Genomic DNA, 22,220 nt, shown 5'->3' with positions numbered 1-22,220 from the left:
TCAAAGGTTAAAGATGTTATGTCATGGCCTGTGTCTTGTGCCACACACCTGGCCTGATTACCACCTGCTGCTGCTCACTGACACAGTTCCTGACGCTACTTAAGGTGGCAGCTCATAGGCTACGTTCACACTGCAGGCGACAGCGCACCAAATCCGATTTTTCTGACCCTGTGCGACCCATATCCGATCATGGTGTGACAGTGGGAACGACATATCTGTTTTAGAAAGCGACTGCTGTTTGATGGTCAAGTCGCATTAAATCCGTCTTTTACGTCACTGACACAAGACAGACGCTGATTATCAGCGCCGGAGAAGACATCGCGAACGCTTCCTGGCCATCCCGTGAAACTGTTGGGAAGACAACGTTGGAGAAACGTGAACATTTTATTTGTATTGTATAATCTGCAGATTCTGACAGAAATCTGCAACTATCCTTTGAAGCACCGCTCCTCTTAAACAGCAATAAGGATCATTATTAGGTTATTTACTTTATTATGTAAATAACAAAATAACTTAAAGCAAAAATTGGGAAACGTGAAGTCCGAAGTCTTTATATTAAGGGCCATCAGTCAAACAATACTGTTTGCTCTGGGTCTAAACAGAGCGCGTTGTGTGTGACGTCTTCTTTTGCGCATGCGGACGCTTTGAGTGTTCACACTAGAGCGCGTTTGCTGTCGCATTTTATTTGTAGTGTGAACGAGCAGACAAAAAAATCTGATTTGATCAAAAAATCAGAATTGAGCATCAAGACCTGCAGAGTGAACGTAGCCTTAGCTTCTCGTCGCTGGATTGTTGAGCTACTGGAGTTCGTGTCCCCGGATACTTCCTAGTGTTTGTTCTCGAGCTTCGTGAGCATGTTTGTCTGCGTAGAGTGTGGAAAGGCGTGAGTGGCAGAAGAGGAGTGAGAGTGCGAGAACCCCCCTGGAGCCCTGGACCCTTTCCCCCCACCTTGTATATATTTGGCATATTGATTTTCTAAATAAACTGTCAAACTCTTTTTCCAAAGAGCCTGAGTCCGCGCCTGAATCCGTTCTGTCCACCTTAACATGTTATCATTATGGCTTTATGCATTAAAACCACTGAAAGAGTAATTGTCAGGGTCCTGGCTCTCCTGACCCAGCATGTTTAGTTCTTTGTGCTTTTTGTATTATTGTACTTGTGTGAGTTATTCGATGGTTTCTAGTTTCGATCCCCTGCCCTTCATGTTTCTCTGTGTAAGTCTGTGTCTGCATGTTTGAGTTTCCCTCTGAGTCTTTCGGTCCTCTGCCTTATGGTTTATGTCTCTGTGTTTCTTAGTTGCTGTCTCCACCGTGTCAAGTTCGCGTCATACTTCCTGTTTTACTTTGAAGGTCCGTGTCTTATGTGAATGCGTCCTGCTTTGCTTGTCTCGTCAGTCCTGATTTCTCCCAGCTGTGCTCTCCTTCTGTGTCTCATTCCCCTCGTTACTTCAGTGTATTTAAACCCTGTTTCTCTGAGTCAGTGTCGCGTCGTCCCTCTTGCTGTGTGGATTGCCCTGTGTCTCACTGTGAGTTTAGTTTGATTTGCTTTTGTATGACTTTCCCCTGCCAGCAAATAAAGCTGAGTTCTCTGTGTTTAAACCTCGTGCCTGAGTGCCTGCCACACAGCGATTCATGACAGTAATAGCTTCTCTAAAGATGCAACACGTTTAGGGGTCAAACCGAAGGAAAAGCATATGAAATATAAAAATGAGGTCAGAGGTCAAATGTCATGTGATATTTAGAAGCCCCATTTGTCGGAGTCATTATCAATAAAAACAAAGGCGGTAGAGTTTAAGTACAGCTTTAAAGATTAAAAACATTTTATGACAGTTTGACCTTATTTGACCTTGAAAATAAGGTCAGAGGTTTAATGTAACGTGATCGTTAGAATCCCCGTGTCCTATATGTTGTCAATTAGGGATGCACCGATACCGATACTGGTATCGGGTATCGGGGCCGATACTGTAAAATGTGTGTACTCATACTCGTAAAAGTTAACCGGGGCGATCGTGGCTCAAGAGTTGGGAGTTCGCCTTGTAATCGGAAGGTTGCCGGTTCGAGCCCCGGCTTGGACAGTCTCAGTCGTTGTGTCCTTGGGCAAGATACTAATCCCATGTTTGCCTACTGGTGGTGGTCAGAGGGCCCGGTGGCGCCAGTGTCCGGCAGCCTCGCCTCTGTCAGTGCGCCCCAGGGTGGCTGTGGCTACAATGTAGCTTGCCATCACCAGTGTGTGAATGTGTGTGTGAATGGGTGGATGACTGGATATGTAAAGTGCTTTGGGGTCCTTAGGGACTAGTAAAGCGCTATATAAATACAGGCCATTTACCATTTACCATTTAACCGATACCATGAACCGATACCAACTTACTTCATTAATCAGAGGGTGGCTTGTCATTTCTGTTGTAGTTTTTTAGATTGGCCACTAGGGGGCCAATTATTATTTTATTTATTATTTATTTTATAATTTTTTCTATTTTATTATTTATTTAATAATAATTATTTTGTTTGTTTGTTTACAATATGGACACTCTGCAATAATTTTAAAGTTTATTTTATTCGCAAACCTAATTTGTATTTATTTGATTCCAAACAGAAGTGTTTATTTATTATTCTTAAAGCTCGAGACAGTGCCAATAGTTCAGTGATATTTTGTAAAATTACAATGTGGAGCAATAATTTAACAGAAGTTCTTATTTTTCACTTTCACAATTTTTTTGTGGTCATTTTTATTAAGATTTTATTTTTTATCGGCAGGGAATAAAATAAAACCTGTCTTCCAATTAATTGTGTTTGTGTGTGTGTGTGTGTGTGTGTGTGTGTGTGTGTGTGTGTGTGTGTGTGTGGTAGAAGTATCGGTTTTTGTACTCTGTATCGGCAAGTACTCAGATCCAAGTATCAGTATCGTATCGGTTTGAAAAAATTGGTATCGTTACATCCCTATTGTCAATACAAACAACAGCAGTAAGTAGTAGTTTCAAAAATAGCTTCATATAGCATTGTCAATTTGACCTTTAGATCAATCTATTGACCTTGAAGGAGAGGTCAGAGGTCAAATGTGATCTTTCTATACTTAGACACATTTTCAAGGTTAAAGGACGTTTTTGTCACTTTTCAACCAATAAATTGTAGACCTTTGCGGACGACTGCCAAATAGTTTATCCTGTTCACAGACACACACATGCAAACACATCAACTCCTTGGTGGAGGTTAACCTAAACAACAGACAAGCTTTATGCTAAGCAGTAAAGTCAGTTATTGAGCGTGGCCCTTCGCTTGCTGTGCAGGACAGTATGTTTCTCTGCAGAAACAATGTTACCCACCGCTGTTGGAGGGTCTTTACCTTACAGTATAATGCACCTTGAGCTGCTATCTCGTAGTCATTGTCTTCATCTGTGCCACAGGCCTTTCTCTTTTTCCTCTCCCCCTCCTTTCTCCAGCGTTTCTCCTCCTGACCGTCCGTGTCCCTGGGCGACTTGTCTAAATGTTATCGCAGTAGATGCGGGTGTGCTGTGCTTGTGTGTCTTTACGGTGCAGCTGGAACAGTGATTGAGAGATCTGATAATGAAAGTAACAGCTAGCTGCAGCCCAGAGTAAGTGCAGCTGCTTTCAGAAAGGCCTCGTAGGTGAACAACTGCAGCTCCTTTGACTCAAACCTCAGGCTCACATGCTCACTTTCGCTTCCATCTCACATCAGGCTTTTGTCTGAAACCAGAGTTTGCGAATTGTCAGGCAAGGCTCTTTCTAAGCCACCTCACCGGGGTAAAAGCTTCCCAACTGGATCTAATCATAGACTTACCTGTTCCACTTTTGTGCCTTCTCCCCGTTGGTTTAATTGGCAGAGTGCTGACACCCTGAACAACTGGACTCGTGACCCATCAATCAAACCAGCAGGACACAAGTAACTGGAAGGGAAGCGGAAACAAGGTCAATGCAGGAAAAGAGCTTTTAGATGCTTTGAAAGGCCGATAATGGCTGTTCGGTGTGAAGTGAACAGCAGAGTGTCGGGTTATGAAAATCGCCTCAGCGAAACAGCCTGAGAGTCTGAAAGGTGCGTGCTCTTTGCATTTTTCTTCAACATGTCCCATTGCTTGACTTGAATTGTAAGCCAGGAGGAGATGATAACACATTCTCAGTCAGGTGTAGTGAATAAACCTCGAAAGGAGACATTTACTCACTCTGCATTCAAACTGGACAGTCTGAGGCCTTTGTTAGCTCTTTTTTCTCTTATTCGTAAGGAAGGAAATCTCCACATACTAGATCCATAATATAATTACAAGGATTGTTGAATTTTTTTTTTTCTCTCTTGGCTCTTGACGGAGGCGGTCACACTTTTCTCCCTCCCCCTCTCCCTTATCTCTCCTGCTTGGCTTCTCATGTCTTTTGTATAATCTCGTCTAACCCTCAAAGAGTTTCTCAGTCTTGTTCTCTAAAACCTAAAATATTATGGATTTGATCAACTTGGGAGAGCCCGATTGTCCTGCGGAGACGTTTGCTGCCGGATAGCTGATGGTCGGTTGCGTCGTGTGTCTGGCGACACTCTCGATGGAGGACATTGAACAACATCTACCAATTCGGAATCATGATAACAGAGTTCTGGCTGATCAGAGCTGGCTCGGCTTATCGAAGTACAAGAAGCAGCTACAGCTGTTCAAAATCCCACAAGGCTGGCCGACATGACAGACGATGGGCAGGGCTGTGAGTACTCAGACTGTGTTTTGAACGCAATATGGAAAAGATCTTGGAGAAGAACAACGGGAATTGAGAGAATTGGTGACCAGTGACGGACATTAGACCAACTGTAAAAATTGGATGCAGTTGTTCGCACGAAACCCAAACATTCACCATCATGCAGCTATCCCACTGGCACCAGCTGAAGGCTGCCAAGGTCGAAGCTTACTGGAACAACAAATTCTCCATGATAACAGGATTGTTGTCAGAACTCTTTGTTCCTCCTTCAAGGCCGTCCGCGTTGATCGAAGATTGTTGACTTTTGCTTAACCGGGTGAAGGGACATTTTCTCTCGGTTGACACGGAACACGGACACGCATGTGCACTGACACACACCTACACTCACCCCCCCACCCCCTCCAAATGCCTTCGAAGCTTATGTCTTCTGTGCTGAGGTGTTTTTTCTGTTCTCAAACTGAGCTCAGTCTGGGGGGAGTTCTTTTTCTCTCCTCCTCTTTCCTCATGTTGTGCATTTTCCATTGTTACCTCTCTTCCCCGTGATGTTTGTGTAATGTATGTACGGTCGGGAGGGTAAGATGGCGCTGGCACGGCTGGCAGCCTTAACCCGATTTCCCTCAGGATGAAAAAAGTATGATCAATCAATCAATCAATCGAATAAAATTTAAAATGTATGAGAAAAAAATGACTTTTATAGGCAAGAAGTGATATAACTTTACCTTTTAAGGTTAATTTAGAAATTCATATTTTTGAACTCCTGAATTGAATAATAATAATAAGAGTAGTAGCACTTCTTTCTTTCTTTTCAATTATTAAGACAGGCGGCAAACGAAAAGCAAACAAAACTGGAAGTTTTCTGGAAGCTTTTTTAATCCAAAAAGAAAAACCTGGAAAAAAGTTCACTTTCAGCTGAATGAGGGAGTGAAACACCCAGGGAGTGATCTTTTGTGTTCCTGCCTGATAATCTCTTTGTTTATTTGTGTCATAAATGTCAGTTTTTCCAGCTGTAAGGGGTGAAAGTGTTCGTGTTGTGTTGTTACATTTAAACAAGGAAACTACTCTGTCGGGTTTAGAAACAGATGCTTTGGATTCAAATAAAACCACTGACATTATTCAACCTCGTGTTTTCAATGAAAAACATCCTCAGAGAACAATGTTCAGCCATGAAACATGAAACGTACGACTTGTTCTAATGAAGTTTTCCTGATTGTAAAAAAAGAAAAAGATCGATTTGTGTCCATGAACCAAAACAAACACGTGGAATTATTCTGGTCGTTTCATGTTTTGCCATCAGTCCAGGCGGGATATATCACGAGGCGAGCCGTTTATTGCAGGCTGATAATCGGAATACAAAACAAAAGGCGAGGCAAAACAATTCAACGCTAAGCTAAACCTAAACTGGGAAAACTAGAAAATGAACGTGACAACCATAAACATGAAAACCTGGCGTGGATACGAGGAAATCTGGAGACACGGCGTGAACATAACAGATGACCTGAGGGTGACGAGGAAAAAGGAAACGTGGGGAACACAGCTGGGACAAATCAACATAATGACAAAACAGGAGGAAGCAAACTGGACACACTGAACAACAGACTGACACACGAACCTGACACAGGATGTTGGAAAGGCCGACGAGCGAGGGAGCGAGAGGGACTTGGGAAACATGGATGAAACACAATGAGGGGAAGATGGAAACAAGACACAAGGACGAAGATGCATAAACACAAACACACAGGGAGGGACGCAGAGGACAGACACACAAGGGAACCTAATAAACAACTAATAGACTCTCAAAACCGACTAACTTTCATCTAGTAATGACACTAAAACATAAACCATAATACAAAATATCACTAAAACACAGGAAACTCAAGAAGCTGGTGAAAAGGAGCCAGAACCATGACAGGATACTCAGAACAGTACAGGACGATGTGTCCGGGCCTAATCAGTGGATCCACGTGCATTTTACGTTTCCCCCTTTTTCTCTCCTGAAGAGCTGAAAACGTCTGGAACAGAAGATTACAGATCCTTTCATAGAGGCTGACAGCTAAAGTGGAGGAGTTATTGACCTGCTGATATGTCTCTGAAGGAAAGATGTGCAGAGAACCAGCCGGCTAATTTTTGGCTGAACACCGACGACTGATGTGGCAAAAAATGTTTAAAAATTCTCACATCCCTGAGGACATATTTCCAACATCCCCTTTAATGCTGTTTTTTGGTCTGGTCAGTCTGTAAAGAAAACATTTCTTTATGTCTAAATTTAGTTGAAAAGTTTTCAGGTTATTAACAAAGAGGCCTGAGAGACACACGCAGACATAAAATCTAAAATTGCTGTAAATTTAGTTTAAAAAATTTCTCACCAGCTGATTTGTGTATACATTTGACATACTGATCCTGCTGTCTGCTGGCGTCTGTTTAAACCAGCACAAACATTGTGCATTTACCAAAAAGACATGCAAGGATTTCCCCAAAACACACTGAAGGCTAAAGAAAAATGTTGTTTTGTGCAGTTCTGGATTTAATACTATAATACATGATACAGTTTTCTCTCCACACTGTTTATAGTTCTGATGACGTCTTCTCTGCCTTGTTGTGTCACCCGTACTGTATGCTGTTATGCTTAATATGACTAGGGATGGGTATCGTTTAGGTTTTATCCGATACCGGTGCCAAACCGGTATTTTTGAAACGGTGCCGGTGCTTAAACGGTGCTCAAACCGGTGCTTAAAGAATGGAGAACACAAAATTGGTCCAAAAACCTCTCATGTTCAGCTGTTTTTTTGTAAAAAGATAACAATGTTAGCCTTTTCTGCAGCTATGGGGCATATATGGTATCACTCTTGGCTGGAAGCAGTGCTTAAACAATGGAAAAAACACAAACTTTGTCCAAAAACCTCTCATGTTTAACTGTTTTCCACTTTTTCTTTGGTCATTTTAGCCTTTTTGTCCAGGGTGAAGGGAGCATCTGCCATCAAACAAGAAGACAGCCGCATGTAGCTATGATGGTGTTTGCTAGTTCACCTTACATGCATTAATGTAATAACGTGGTTAGCCTACTCAACGTAAATTACACACCAACAACATTAAGCTACTCACGCAGAGAAGAACGGCTGCTGCTGCATCATCATCCTCATCATTTCTGCTACACTGGCAGGGCTAGGGGCCAGGACTCTCCTCTTCGGGTTTTTGGGGGATGTTGCAAACTCCGGTCCGATAACAGGCACCACACCCGCAGTAGATGTGCTCGGTGTGAGGTCTCGCAGCAAGCTATCAAATACGGCTTTTAAAAAAAAATGCTATGCGTCGCCAGGTGTTTCATCAGATTTGAGGTGTTACCTCCTTTGACAGTATCACAGTATCAGCTTAAAGCACTTGTTGCAGCTGCTGAGTTTGCATCTTTTGCTGTGAAGTACAGCCAGACTTTAATCTGTAGCTCTGCTCTAAAAGAACGTACGTACCTGGACCCGCCTACTATCCTCGGAAACGTAAAATGATTGGCTAGAATCTAAAGTGTATCACAGCTCAGGAAAAAAAAGCACTGAAATGTGCGCTGCTTTTCGGTCTGGTTACTACCGTTTATGACAGAACCGGTGCCATCATGGCACCGGATACCGGTACCCATCCCTAAATATGACCCATTGTTGCGTGCTGTTATTACCCTTACAAACAGTATAACAAAAGTCACATCACACCTTGTCGTGCACGTTTTGATGTTTGATGATTCTGATCTTGCAGGTCACTGTTTTTTGCCGTTTCGGTACAATTTGGACTCGGGGCTCATACTCAACGAGGCGACAGCAGCTTTACTGTGTTCAGTGAAGAACAGGAAGCATTGGGAGAGAGGAGAGAGGGTGTTAAGAGGTTATATTTGTGATCAGTTTAACGGCTTCATTTGTTTATTTCTTGAACAGATGCTCTGAAGGTGTACAAGGCTGGCAGAGGGAAATCCAAAGCAGCTGGGTGAGCAGGCAGGTAGATTACAGGTAATTCCCTTCCTTTGTAAGTATTGAGACTGGCTGACCGGTTAATGTAAGAGTGGATGGCGATGACTGAGAAACTCCGCAGGATAGCAGGAATCCAGGTGAACAGATCAGCGGAACAACTAGGAGGCTGATGGAAAACTGGCAGGTAACAAATTGGGATTTCTACTTTATTACCCTTAATGATCTGACAGAGAACATCAGCACCATCCAGCCTTTAAATACCATGAGCTTGATGAGAAAACTTGGAGCAGGTACGTGAAAGACCAGCCAGACCGGAGAAACTGTGAGGAAAGTGACATTATATACGTCATTAAACACTTTAACCCTTTAAGACCTACCATAGAACCAAGTCCGCCAGAGCTTATATTATATGTTTACATGCTGTGGAGCCATTTTTGGGAGCATTTCAAGTTGATATACATCAATACAACCATTACAGCCCAGATTTTAATAATATGTCTGCATTAAGTGCATAGTAATTACATAAATTGCAAAAAAGTGCAATAAACTACAAAAACATTGAAAATCGTTTTTGTTTTTTTAACATATATTTCTAGTTAGAGAAATTTAAGAGGCTTATCCCTCAAAACTGTAAATACAAAAAAGTTGCACAAAATAGTTTCCCACCACAGGAAATTTATTTTGAGTGTCTTCATAGTTTTATTTTTGAAATACACCAATTTTTATATACTGCAGGAAAAACGAAAATAAATATTATAATGCAAATTTGCAAAAAAGCAGCATGTGCATCAAAATAAACTATTTCCAGCAGTGCAATATGAGTCCTAAGCATCCCAGAAACGACACAGAAAGTCATAAAGTCAAACATAACTTTTAAAAACACCAGTATAGGCTCATGAGGCTATATGGTAAAAAAAAAAAAAAAAGAAAAAAAAGAAAACTACATTTCTGCGAAAATGACGTCACTTCCGGTTTCGGGCAGGTCATAGCGGACATGCGATAGTTCGCGCTGACGTCTATTCCAACATAGGAAGTGTTACAAACAGCTGATCGGATCGGCAAAGCGTGTTTCTGGAATATTATGTTTTTGTTGCTGCAAGTGCTTTTTATGCAGTTTTTGCAAAACTATATGTGGAAGGAAACTGTGACCGAGGACAAGCTGATGGCATAAGATGTAAGTACAACTCCTCCGGTTTCATATGCAAAAAAAAATATTGCGCTAGCTTACGTGGTTGCAGAGCTACCGGGATTTAAAAATAGTTACGCAAAACAGAGCGTGCTGCTCTGACCGGTTTTAAAGGGTTAATGAGATGTTATTTCTTGCACGTAACTGGGATTCTCTAACCAGTGGTTGACATACTGGTGGATTTGTTCACCTTTTAAATACAGTAGCACACTTTTCAAAAGGAAAAGCCCCCGTAAAGCAGCAGGGTTGGTGCACAAAGCAATCAGATGTCCTTCCCAAACATAATTCATATTATATTAATCATTTATCAGCATTAAAGAGCTGTACTCTATTTTGTAGGTGACCCATTCTTGATTTCCGTAGATAAATCTTGCATATCGACTGTAATCCACACACTAAAACCCCACCGAGGAGGAAAAAAATTGATAATTTGCCATTTTCATCTATCCAGGCTTGACTCTCATCTTTCCCTGCCACATCATCTCCTATCTAAGAGGTCAATGATCACACAGCCTTTATATACAACGAGGATAGCAGCAGGCGTGCAGCAGCTCTGCAGATTGCCTCTTTTTTCCCTTTACCGCGAGCCCCTCTTTCATTTCCATCTTAAAAAATGACTGGTCTCCTGTCAGAGGACCGCCAAGCAATTTAAAAGCTAATGAGAGAAAATTAAAATGACACAGTGTTTCATTGGCAAGACATCCCTCTTTGGAGTGGCCCAATTAAAAGTAAGAAAGATAAAGAGACCCGGGGGGAGCTCGTTCTTTGTTGTCTTTTGTCAGGTGAATTAAGGTGCGGCTCAGTTTGAACTGGAGACCGGAACATCACGCTGCCGTTCAAATTGGATCCTGATCAAATAAAAAGAGGCATGAAAGTGTAAAATGTTCGTATGGTTCACAGACGAGGCTGCCGCTCCTCTGTTTCTGAGACGCAACTTTGATTCAAAACGAAAACTGAACGCTGATCTATCACTTTTGCACCCTCGAATGATTCGTGATAAAATGTAACTAGTTAAAAGTTACATCTTTCACAATTTAAATGTTAGAATTAAGTGAATGCTTGCACTGTGATAGATTGGCGACCCCTATGACAGCTGGCAAAGGCTTCAGACCCTCCAGCTAAATAATGGATGGATGTCTGGCGTGCAGTAATGTCATCTACCATCCTAACTATAAATCAATGACTATGAGACGAGTGCAGCGGAATAATCCAGCTGATAATAGCTTTAATTCCTCAGTCAACTATTAATCATTGGGTTTCCACCTCAGTGTGGTCACCTGTTTGACTGTAAACACACCATCAAACAAACAGAACCTTTTGTTAGTATTTTAATGTTGATACAACACTTATCACTTAACATTGATCGCTCAGATTTCTATGTGAGCCATGCTTTTCAATGTTGCTCTGGAGGAGAACGTCTTTGTTCTACTTGTAAATCTGAATTTTGGCCTAAAAGTTGAAACTCTTCAGATTGCCCTTTGAAAATTTTTTATTTAAGTTTGCATTTCATAGAACTCGTTCTGTTGTATAATTGTGCTGTTATTGGGCTCTCAACTACGCCTTGTGCTGACAGTGAGGGACTGTATGAGGTGTTTGTGCTTTATCGGGGATGTCCAAATCCTCCTGAGGCCACATTTGTAGGCCGATTACGTCACAGCGACGTAATAAAAGCTGTTTGTAGACTCCTTCAAATGTGGCCGACAAATGCGTCCTACTTTTCCCCAGATTTGAAGGATGGGTTGGGTGTATCCTTCGTGGCCCACCATATCGCAGAATTCATAGTGCGGCCCGGCCACATCCAGTTTCCAACAATGGCAGTTGTTGGAAGTTTTAAAATTACAGTTTTAAAATTACTCTTATTGCTTTTTCTGGGTCATAAAATAAACTTTTAAGATATTTTCAGAGGAGAATTTAGCTGCGTAGACTTCTAATATCTGCTCAGTTTATCAAGACATGGTAGTCTAAGGAGCTTGGAAAGGAAAGTGTCTGGACTTCTTTAAGTTACTTGAAGACGTTTCACCTTCATCCGAGAAGCTTCTTCAGTTCTAAGGTCAAATGGTGGAGAGTCCCAGATATAAACCTAGTGGGAGTTTCCCCCCCACAGAGGAACAAAAGGACCCCCTGATGATCCTCTAATCGCTTGAGCCAAGGTGTGAAACTGGGTGTGGGTCCCAATCAGACAGGGTTTCGGGTGAGCTCATTGTGAAACCTGGCCCCACCTTATCATGCGATTTCCTGAGGTCAGATGGCCCAGGGTGTGAGTGGGCGTTAAGGCGTCTGGGGAGGGATCTCAAAACTGGATTATAGATGGCAGAGAGTTGGTGTCGTAAACCACCGCCTCTGTTCAAAGATGGCCGCTCACAGTGGACATAGATGCTTCTTTCACTCCTCTTTCAAACCATCTGTCCTCTCTGTCCAAAATGTGAACATTGGCATCCTCAAAGAGTGACCTTTGACCTTTAGATGCAGATGGGCTTGTCCTGTGGAGGTGGCTCTTCTATGTTGTGCCATGCGCTTGTGAAGTGGCTGTTTGGTCTCTCCGATGTAGAGATCTGAGCATTCCTCGCTGCTGTACAGCAAACACCACATTGTTAAGTCTGTGTTTTGGAGTTTAGTCTTTCAGGTGAACCAGTTTCTGTCTGAGTGTGTTGCTGGGTCTGAAATGCACCGGGATGTCATGCTTGGAGAAAACCCTCCTGAGTTTTTTCATCTGTCTTAAGGACATTGCTGCAGAAGTCTTGTGGTTTGTTCAAATGCAACTTTGCATATCTAACCAATGCCACCATGCTCTTTTTAAAGCAGAGGCTTTTTCGTGGCAACCCTTCCCACTTGTTCAGCCTTTTTCTAATTGTTCCGGCATGATCGTTAACACATAACATGATAACTGAGTCCTGTAAAATCTTGCACCTCTTCAAGATCATTGCATGGTTTGAGGGTGAAGTTGCTTCTTGTTCATTCCTCATTAATAATGGATTACATTTATATAGCGCTTTTCGAGGCCCACTATTCATTCACAAGCTACTGGGGCAGACTGACAGAAGCGAGGCTGCCATACCACGCCATTGGCCCCTCTGGCCAACACCAGTAGGTGAAGTGTCTTGTGTCAAGGACACAATGACCAAGACAGACAGAGCAGGGGATCGAACCGGAAACCTTCCGGTTACAAGATGAACTTCCCAACCCTCTGAACCACGGTCGATCCTCATTGAGGCTGCAGAGATAACCTGGTGTGTAAATGTATGAATGCATCATTTTTGTGATGCAAAATCTCTGAGTTATTATTTCTGCTCATTATCGAGGATGTATTTGTTGTTAAAATGATTACACAGTTGAAACTAACATTTATACTCTTCCTCACCAGATGTTCTGCTGCTGTCTCCACATTTTCAGTCTCAGCAAAACCAGAAAAACGAAGTGGGAGAATGGCCTCCTGCAGGATTTTAATGTTTAACAGGAAGTGTACGAGCTTCATGTTGACTCATTTTAGTTCTCTGTGACATTTACATTCTAGTCTAGTGAAGTGACTTTACTTTTTTAAAATATTCCATTTGTTCTTTCAGAGGACGGACTGTGACTGCAGAGAACAGGACAGAGACTACTTCCTGAATTCAGTCTTATATGTTTTAAAACATTTTTCTGAGAAGACTTCGAATTTCCACATATTTCCACATTTCAGCTGTATGCTAGTGTGGCACGGACCCCACGCACACACACAGTTGCCAGTTTGCTCAGATAACTTTGATTGTCTATGGGCAGCAGATACTGTTGTTTCGGTGCTCTGCACGCTGGAAACAGTCACTCCAACGTTGCTGCCACACGTCCTCCTGCTTCACCGTCACTGGAAAAAAACCTAAGAAGATAGCAGTGCCCCAGCACGCCTGTGTTTCAAACACGCCTCCGTGTCGCCCTTGCGAGCTCACTGTGCCACCTGTCCTCTGCAGCAGAGACCACGCCTCCTCCTACGTCTCCCTGTCACCTACATTCTAAGACCCGGCTCGTCTTCTGGCTGTAATTTTGAACCAACCTTTTCAAGCCTTATATAATCAATCAATGTAAAGTTATTGTATAAAAAATATATAGATTTGTTCCTAAATGAATAAAAAAAGAACGAAGATCATTACCCAATAAATACACGACACGACGCGAAGAGGAAGCTGCTAAATGTCGTCCACTCCCCTTGCGAGCCCGTTCTCACTTCCGAGGCGTAACATGCCGACGTTTTGTCACGTCCAGGGGCGTTCCTGAGGAACGCAAAAGGAGACCTTCGGCGTTCTTATGGTACGCGGCGGCTTATGGCCGAAATCCAGTGCAATGACGCTCCCGCGGTAATCGACGTTCCAGCCCTGTATTCCAGCCCTAAACCTAACCTTATCCCTAGCCCTAACCATAACCTTTTTCCTGAGCTTAACCAGGACTTTAATGACGTTAAATAGCGTGTTTCTAAGCGATTTGAAGAAAAAGAGCGAACATGTGTGGATTGAGTCCATATGGTTCTCATATTTCCTCATTTTTCCGAGGTCGTCATTTAGGAACGTGGTGGGTAGCCGAAAACGTAATATGTTGACGATTTGTCACCTAGCGTAAAATGTTACGCTTTGGGAGTGAGAACGTGCCCTCGCAGCCATTTTTAAAAACTGAACAAGACAACTTGCTGTAAATCTCACTGTGAACACATTTTCCTTCCAAACTATGAACAGCAGTGACATATTCTCCATTTCTAAGGTCACGCTTGCAAACAGGGATCCCGGGTAAGAAGCTTAACCACAGCCCAAGTATCATTCTCCAGAGTTTTATTAAGCAAACGGATCATCAGCTTATAGAGAGCAGACTTTAGCAAATCTACTGGAAAATAGTGGAGACAGAGAGCGGGAGGGAGGGATGGGTGAAGAGCTATCTGGAATGGAATATATGGGATTAAAATCCCTGTGCCTGAGGAAATGTTGACCCTACAAGGAAAAACTATTAACTGGCTTGTCTGGGCTGAGGACTTTCGGGAAGCTTTGGGCGCAATCGGCTGCTAAATATCAAAATGTGGGAACACACAAGTTTTTATGGGTCTGTGCAGATGCTCAAACTGACCTCTGATCGCCTAACAGCCGCTGTTCCTGATGTTTGTTTGCTTCTTTATTCCCCCACACGAGACATATTCATGTTCCCAGTGAGCACTGCGCTACTTTTCTTCATTGGGGAGCTGATTATAGAAGCTATTGATCTGCTAACTGGAGACAAAAGAGTTCACTAATGAATAATTGAGTTGATGCGCTCCATCGTCTTGCCCTTGATTGATGCCGCAGCTGATCATTGGCTGATATGAAAGCAGGACACAACCTATAACCTCGCCATCTTATCATCTATTATCTCTGCGGCCGGACGGCAATCCCTCATTCACAAACACAAACCTATACGTTTATTTTATTGGTTCTTTTTTAAAGGGAAAGGTTGTGGTTTCGTGTAATTGTGGAGTCAAGCCAACAAACAGGAGTTTTTATTTTTAGAGTTACCTCTGGTAAGTGGACCTGTATCGATGCAGCACTTTTCTAGTCTAACTGACCATTTAAAAGGCTTTTATGCTAAAAGCCACATTAACCATTGGCACATGCATTCTTGCAGCACCTTAACTCGCACTGGCCTCTCTGTTCTCTCAATGAATGCAATTGTGAGCAATTTAGGGTTCAGTAACCTGTCCAATAACACTTAAAAGTAAGGGCTTGAGGAAATCAAATCACTGTCCACCTCCTTCGCCACAAAGGCGCCGTTTGCCTCCAAATCAACTGCAAAACCCATTTATTTTTTATACTGTTTAATTTACTCTGTGGCAGTTCATAATGTTAATTACATACTGTTTATTGTAAAATGTAATGTGTTCCTAAGAGCCACCGTTTGAAACATGGTTGGGAGCAGTACAATTATTAAAGGACAAAATTGCACAAAAGCAGAACGAACACGAAACACGTTTTTGTTGCTTCAAGTAAAGACGTGTTTTTAGCTGCTTTCTAACTGTTAGTTTACAATTCAAGTGAAAATAGGAGTGGGAAATTAACAGCAGCCAAAGTAAATCAATCATTTAGAAAAATCTACCACCTTTGCCACAGAAATACTTTCAGGCTTACTCAGGCTATGCTCAATATGTATCACAGTCTAGGCTAGTAATAGTAAAGTTTTTAGGTCCTTTATAAAAGTGTTTAGAGTCATTAAATCTCATCAGGTGTGATGACCCATATGGAAAAGATATATATAAATATTATAAAGTTTGTATCTGTCTTGTATGAAACTTGTATGAAAAGCATACAAGAGTGAAAACACATATAAGATCCCTTGAAAAATTATATAATGAAACTTGTATGTTTTGGATACTTTGTAACAAAATATATGAAAGGAGAAAGTGGCCACTTTCATGAGTAAATCATATGTTTTTACTATTTCTTTTCCATATGGGGAGTGTGCCACAGGTCGGGCACTGCAGCTTGAAATATCGATTCCTCCGATACCAGTCATTTATGTTCTAGAATCGATTCTCACATTAAAATATCGATATTTTAGTAATTTAGAGTAAATTTGTAGTTTATCATTAACAGGAACACAGTGGAAAGAAACTATAACATTCGGATTGTCTACATTCGAAGGAACTACTTCCTCTTCCGCCTTTCATAGTCATGTGCGAAATACGGCTGTATAAATGTCTCGCAGCCGCTGGCGTGCGCACTCACAACAATGGCTGAGCAACAGCTGGGTAACAGTTGTTATGTTAGTATTTCACCACTAGGCGGAGCTCTTGTAATGATAATGTAATTAACGCATTTTATTTTGTATGTTTTATTTTTGTGTTGAGCATGTTAACATTTTCCTTTTTTGCCTACCGGATTGGTGTACAGTTAATTTGATACATGGAAAATAACCGGTTAATTTTGTAAGTATAAGGTAAGGGCAGAGGTCACTTCCTGTTTTGGGAAGTAAGGTCAGAGAAGCTGCTCATGGTGACGGTCTAGCCGTGTAAAAGTCAAGCTAAGAAAGAAGAAATAAGTCCTAAGTTCCAATTACACCGGTTTGTCTACTTGCAGGCCAAAGTGGTATATTTGTTTATATTTTGTGAATTTTATATTGTAATATGTTTAATGCTGAAATATAATTTTCTTGTACATTTGTATTCACCAGTTCTACGGTGTACCTGTGTACGTTAAGAGAAGCACAGTAAACATCAGTAAAGAAGAACTCTCGTGTCTCTTGTGTATGTGTACAAGCCGGCATAAGCTGAGACGTGGTTTGTGATACATGTGGCAAAAAAGTGAGGTGTTGTGGCAACACCACAAACCTTGTCAAACACCTCAGAGTAAATCATATCACAGAATATGACGAGCGTATGTTGAGGCGAACTGAAGAGGAGGAGAAGGACAGATGCTGCCAGGGCGAGACAGACGTCTCTCACGGAGTCCTTTAGTGCTGCAGGCAGGCAACGTGTTCAAATAGCACAGCTTCAGTTTTTTATTTCTATATGATGAACTCTGCATTATTAAGTGATAAGAACAAGTAATCTGATGTCCTGTAATCATTATGATGCTACAATTTGAGATACAATAAATAAAATAAGTTTCTGTACAAAGTATCGGTATCGGATCAGTATCGTCGATAACACCCTGAATATTACTTGGTATCGGATCGGAAAGGAAATCAGCGGTATCGCACATCACTAGCTTGAACCCACCTCGAGTTCTAAATACCGTGCACTAGGGATGCAACGATACCAATTTTTTCAAACCGATATGATACCGATACTTGGATCTGAGTACTTGCCGATACAGAGTACAAAAACCGATACTTCTACCACACACACACACACACACATGCAGACAGGTTTTATTTTATTCTCTGCTGATAAAAAATAAAATCTTAATAAAAATGACCACAAAAAAATTTCAAGTGAAAAATAAGCACTTCTGTTAAATTATTGCAGAGTCTCCACATTGTAATTTAACAAAATATCACTGAACTATTGGCACTGTCCCGAGCTTTCAGAATAATAAATAAATAAATAAACACTTCTGTTTATTTATTATATTTCATATCGCAGCTCGAGTATGCTGAGAAGACGGTGCAATCCTATGTTTTCCACGATGGCATTGGCTGGTCATCCAGAGCGATAAAATGAGTCAGAGCCTCTGTTATTTTAACTGCCCGTGGATTTTCTCTTGACATTTTTCTTCGCTTTTCCAACACCTGAGTTAAAGTTGGCTGTTCCACACTGCTGACATTTTGTTTAGCCTAGCTACAGCAGCCTCCAGTTTCTCTTTTTTTATCTGGAGCTGCCAGTCTCACTCGCCTAACCCTGTGCCTGTTTAGCGCGGGATGTCCCCCTAGTGGCCAATCTAAAAAACTACAACAGAAATGACATGCCACCCTCTGATTAATGAAATAAGTTGGTATCGGTTCATGGTATCGGTTAACTTTTACGAGTATGAGTACACACACATTTTACAGTATCGGCCCCGATACCGATACCAGTATTGGTATCGGTGCATCCCTACCGTGCACGTAGCATATTTTAATTTATCATATTTGTGGCAGTGTCACAGCCTGACCTGTACTAGAAAACCAATATGCTGTGACCAATATGTCCCAAAAATATATGTATTTATCACCACTGTACTGTTGTTACCTGACATTATGTTTACGTCCATGTGTTGAAAAGTTCACCATGTATTTATGTTCTTTCTGCAAACTCTCATTTTTCTTCTTGTCAGCAGCTTCAGTGCAGTCAGCATGTCCTTATTCACTGGATTTCTGATTCCCTTCACCTCCTTTCTTTTCACATTTTCTGCTTATTGTGGACATTTAGAGAGTTAATAGCTGAAGGTGCAGATAAGCAACACAATGGGGAAAACAGAAAGAAATAGTGAATGTCATTCTTATTTATATTGGTAATTAAAATCACAGTAATCTGTGAGGTAAAAACGCCCCCATCAGCCTTTTTGTTTTTTTCCTTCTAGCAATATTTCCCAATTCCCACCAAGTATGATGAGATATATAATCCCTCCTGTAAAATTCAGTGTGTGCAAATTCTGCTCCCAATTGGACATGCCCAAAACGCCTCCAAAGGGAGGCATCTTGTCTTCAACAAAAAAGTGCAATGTCCTCATTACTGCTGATGCTGCAAACAATCTGCCGATCTGCCAATTACGTCCTGCTTTCAGTCATAAACAAGAACCCAACATACTTAAAACCTCCACGTATTTAGGAACAACTGTTCTCTAACCCGTTAGATGCTCTCCATCGTTTTTCTTCAGAGAACCATGGCCTTAGATTTGGAGATGCTTCGTCTCATTCAGATGCAGAATCTGTAGGCAGAGGAGAAGGAATTGGTTTTGTTGCAAGCATTTAAACATCGGTGGCTGGCTGTAGATATTTTTAGCTTATTCTGTTTTTCCCCTCGTGATCTGCATTTGTAAACAATGACTGGATGACAAAACTGTCCCAGATAGCTGCTGGCTTTACCTGAAGCCTCAAGACAGCAAGAGTAACTGCAGCCTCCAGACTTACATCCTTCTTTAAGAAATCTACATCCCAAAACTGTTTAGTTTAGTCTAACTAACAAAATGCTGAGAAGCTGTTTGCATGTATGCATCATGAACATAACCTTAAATAATGTTGTAGGTGGTACTGATGGACAGCAAATGCTTTCAGGTCTAACCTATAAACACACAGACACACAGTGAGTGCCCTCACACAATGTTGGGTTAAATGAAGCTCCACAGAGCCGCTGATCTTCCTCAGAGAATTTTATTTAGATCACACAAGGACGAGGCTAAACACAACCTCAAACTCACAAATGTGGAGCGTTGAGAGACAGGGAAAGTGGAAGAAGGGGAGAGCTGAGGGGGCAAAATCACAAATAAATGTGGGTCAAAAAGAGGCACAGTCAATTATTCTTTCAGTCCAGGATCACACACGTGAGTGGATGGGAATCAGCAAGTCTGTGCAGAAGTCTTGAGCCAGCCTTCATCGTGTTTTTAAAATGCGGTGGTTCTCCAGCATCTCTTGGGCTGCTTTTTCGCTCCTTTTCAGTCCAGTTCTTGCACCTGAACATTTTCAGAGCAGTGTTTAGGAATTTAAACATAAATAAGATACCTAACTCAACGGATGAACCGCTACTACTGTTTTCATATAACTGTCTTATAAAGCATATGCGTCATTTGTTTCCATTTCTTTAGCTGACTGTACAAGAAATGCCAAAGATAAAAGGCATAAAATTGTGTTTTTGCACTAACATGTTGTTTTTTTTACTTTTTTGATTGTTAGCTTTCATATTTATTCATGAAATACATACAAAACAACAGTTTGTTGCAATAAAAATCATTGTTTTACATCTTAGAAGCCATTCAGAACAAGAACAAGAAAAAAACATTTTTAGAAACTTGCAGCTTTCTTTTGGTTGTGTTCAAAATGTCTGTTTTGTCTACTTTGTGGAAGGGAAATCTATATTCGTCAAATGGCTTTTTTTCCTTAACCCTTCGAATTACATGCTCCACATGCTCTCTCAGACGTGTGATTTTCTGTGTCTGGAGGAAGCTGTGTGTGGGCATCTGGCTTATTTTGCTGCGATAAGGCAGACAGTAAACCTTGAACTTTACACAGTCAGAGATGAGGAATCCCTTGGCAACCATTATGGCCATGTCTTCTGTAAGGTCAGCCAACCCTCATCTCCTAAAGAGTTCTTCATCACTTACTGACCCCTCATAGAGTGAGGAAACAAAGTTCACTGAGATTTGTATCTGGAGAACATCTCACTTTGGAGGACAGGGGAGGATGAGGTTTGACACTTTAGCTCAGTGCAATCTGCAATCACCTGAGTATCAGGAAAGTCTTTGAAGTAATCAGGGAGGTGAGCTTTAATGTCCTCAGCATCAATCCAAATTCACACTGAACCCAAGAGAGTGTAAAAGTTGTTGGTCCATGAAGAAATAAGGTGACTTCCAGTGGAACGGTGGCTGTTGAACCAGTTTGCCAAGTCTGTCTCCTTAAGACTAGCAGCCAGAGCTCATCAATGGGTTGCAGTGACTGCCTCATGTGTGTTTCAGACTTTGGCTCTTGATGTGCGAACCGTTTTGTGGACAGATGGCTCATGGGCTGCATCCTCCCGAGGCCACATTTGTTGACCGATTACGTCACAGCGACGCGCCGAAGGCTGTCCAAATTCGTAGACTCCTCCGAATGCAGCCGACAAATGCGTCCTCCTTTTCCCCGAATTTGAAGGATGGGTCAGGTGTGTCCTTGGTGGCCTACCATATCCCAGAATTCATAGCGCGGCCCAGCCAAACTCCAGTTTCCAATAATGGCAGCCGCTACTAAGTTTTAAAATTACTCTTACTAATCTTTCTGGGTCACAAAATAAACTTTTAACATATTTTCAGGCGAGAAAGTAGCTGTGTAAACATCAAATATCTGCTCGGTTTAGCAAGATATCGCATATTTGCAAAAGTGCTTCGATGTTTTCGGAGCATCTGCTACCCACCAGCTCGATAGCAAGCCGGGAGCTCGAGGGTCACTGAAGCCGCCGAGAACGGCACAACTCCCGGCACATCATTTTCAGATCACCGCGGAGTTTCGCTACTCGGGTTAAACGTAATATATAAGTCACTTAGACAACCTAAAAATGTTATTGTTGGGCTTTTTTCAGTGTTTTATTTGTTCGTGAGTAAATCGGTTTGGCTGAGATTAAAGTTATTAGATTAGATTAGATTAAATAAAACTTTATTAATCCTCCTTGGTTTTCACACAGCTGACTAAACGTCAAACAGAAAACTGATTAAACAGAAGTGTGAGATGGTCGAGAATTTACGCCAGTGTCCTGTTATATTTTAGATAGCAAGGAGCAGACGGCCGAGTTTATTAAACTCCACCGAGACAGCGGTGACGCTAATCAGAAGGCTAGACCGTCCAATTTCACAGCCGGTTACTTCCGGCCTACCCGACCTTCTGAGGACCCGGCCCACGTAGACCGCGAAGGCCGGGTCCTCAGGAGAATGCAGCCTATGAATTTGGACACGACTTTAGTCCCCAAAACGTCCGGAAGTAACTTGCAAATGTTGGGTAGAATCAGCGCATCCAACCAATCTTTGTAATCCGAAAGTGAATTAAATTTTGAGTTCCTCCACCTTTTTTCTGTTTTTGGCTACTACCAGGTCAAGGCCAGAAGGTTCTGGGACAAAAGTCATGATCCACTGTAGGACTGCATTGCATAGGCTGCTCATCTTCTGCTGCTGGGCTAGCTAGATCCCACATGCTCGGCCTTTGTGGCTGTAGAGAGTAATCATTGCACTGGACCGGGACCGATGCTTTATGTCACGGTGTGGTTAGTGTATTTTAGTTTTATTTTGTTGATCAGTCAGCTGTTTCCCCATGTGTTCTCAC

At 41.8% G+C, this 22,220-nt stretch overlaps 1 pseudogene; it reads right to left on the bottom strand.

Annotated features, from left to right (window-relative positions):
* LOC148097331 (uncharacterized) overlaps nt 1-20,942 on the bottom strand; it is a 44,461-nt pseudogene extending 23,519 nt beyond the window's left edge.
* Between the last annotated feature and the right edge of the window lie 1,278 nt (nt 20,943-22,220).

The sequence above is a fragment of the Neolamprologus brichardi genome, chromosome 18 (assembly GCF_056152115.1).
Source record: "Neolamprologus brichardi isolate AB-2024 chromosome 18, ASM5615211v1, whole genome shotgun sequence".
Lineage (NCBI taxonomy): Eukaryota > Metazoa > Chordata > Actinopteri > Cichliformes > Cichlidae > Neolamprologus > Neolamprologus brichardi.
Note: the sequence above shows the minus strand (reverse complement) of the source record. Positions and strands in the feature narration are given on the sequence as shown.